The sequence below is a fragment of the Nematolebias whitei genome, chromosome 20 (genome assembly GCF_014905685.2).
Source record: "Nematolebias whitei isolate Nwh7 chromosome 20, NemWhi1, whole genome shotgun sequence".
Classification (NCBI taxonomy): Eukaryota; Metazoa; Chordata; class Actinopteri; order Cyprinodontiformes; family Rivulidae; genus Nematolebias; species Nematolebias whitei.
The window spans coordinates 24,363,250-24,365,462 of NC_056517.1; positions in this window are offsets into that span (position 1 = coordinate 24,363,250).

Sequence of the window (2,213 nt, forward strand, 5' to 3'; positions counted from 1 at the left end):
TCCAACAGAATTAGTAAAGCTGTGGAGTTCTTTTTTTTTTTTTTTAAACCGGCACTGAACAGCATACACAATATTAGTTCAGTGTCAGGAGGGCTGTGATCAGTCTTACATCGGGGAAACAAAACAGCCACTGGCCAAAAGGATGGCCCAGCACAGAAGATCAACATCATCAGGCCAGGATTCTGCGGTCTACACTCATCTCCAGGCCAGCGGTCACTCTTCCAAGGATGAAGATGTTCACATCCTGGACAGAGAGGAACGATGGTTTGAGAGAGGAGTAAAGGAGGCCATCTTTGTGAAAAGAAATCGTCCATCATTAAACAGGGGTGGAGGCCTCCGTGTTCAACTGTCCCCCTCTTACAATGCTGTGATTGCTAGTATCACTCAGCCCTCTGTGAATAGTAAACAGCCATCAGTGTGCTAATGATCCATTGTTAGGCTGATGGTCCTTCTTGAGCATGTGATCAGCTGGTTTTGGTTGTCAGCAGCAAACTGGTTGATCCACTCTGAGATGGTGCTATTTAAGAGACTGAGCTGAAAACAGCACCTCAGACTGAGGAAGTCTCTTGGATGAGAGACGAAACGTTTCTATATATTTTTTTGCTTTGTTTTGTTTTTTTGAATGTCCAGAGGACCAGATTGAATTTTTTGGAATTTTTCTACCTGGATTATTGAGCATGCATCAGGATAAATACTGTAACATTTTACATAAACAATCCATACAGCATGGAATGTTTATTTAAAATATTACAGTATTTAAATTGTAGAGAAGTGCAGCAGGACATCAAAGGAATGCTGTGTGACATTCCTTTGATGTCACACAGCATTCCTTTGATGACATATTTTGGAATTTTAAGTTGGAAGACAAAAGTCTATCGGTGCATCTGGACATCAAAGGGTTAACCCTTCACAAAGCTGCAGTAGGAAAAATGTGCCACAGAAAAGGAAATCAGTTGATCAGCTGCAGGAGGGAGCTTTGTCTTGCACTTGTAGGCTGCACACATGGTGCAACGTCATTTAAAATAATTTATTTTAAATAAACAACCCATGGCTCATCTATCTATCAGCCAATTGTGTCATATTTTGAAAATCCGCGATATAGCGAACCTGCGATAAACCATACCATACCATACCAATTTATTTATATAGCACTTAAAACAGCAACAAGGCCAACCAAAGTGCTGTACAAAAGAACACAAACATGCACAGCAGACAGGAAAACATAAAATAGAAATACAGATACAAATAGCAGCAGAAGCTAACTAAAATGGCCAACAGAGTAAAGAACAGACCGGGCCAAAACAAATCACACCGTGTTAAAGGCAAGCGAATAGAAGTGGGTCTTCAAGCGAGACTTAAAGACTGAGAGTGTGGGAGCCTGCCGGACACTCAGTGGCAACTCATTCCACAGTCGTGGACCTGCAACAGAGAAAGCCCTGTCACCTCTGAGCTTACGACGGGTTTCTGGGACTGAGAGAAGCATCTGGTCTGCTGACCTCAGAGAGCGCGGTGGGACATATGGCTGCAGAAGATCAGTGAGATAGGATGGGGCGGAACTGTTCAGTGATTTAAAAACATACATGAGAATTTTGAAATGGATCCGAAGGTGAATGGGTAGCCAGTGCAGGGAGGCCAAAACTGGCGTGATGTGCTCTCTATAGCCTGTACCAGTTAAAAATCGGGCTGCAGCATTTTGGACCAGTTGTAGACGAGCAATGGAGGACTGACTGATTCCAAACAGAAGTGAATTGCAGTAATCAAGCCTAGATGTTATGAAGGCGTGGATCACTGTCTCAAGGTTCTTTTTGGAGAGTATAGGCTTCAGCTTAGACAGCCGTCTCAGCTGAAAAAAACAGGATTTTACCATCATGTTTATGTGACTGTTGGGTTTTAAGGATGGGTCCATTATCACCCCCAGATTAGTGACCTTTTGTTTCTCTAGCGGGGCTAGAGAGAAAAGGTCAATGTCATGGTTCATGAGTGAGCCACTGGGATGGAACAGCATGACTTCAGACTTCTTCTCATTGAAGCTTAAGAAGTTTAAAGCCATCCAGAAACGAACCACGAAGTAGTGAGGGACTACTGTATTTATGTTGTTCTTTTTTTTTTTTTTTTTGTGGAGAAACCAGAGTACCTGGAGAAAACCTAATGTCCTCAACAACACATTTACACTCTTTATTTTTTTAGTGTTGGCGTGTATTACTGTTTTTTTT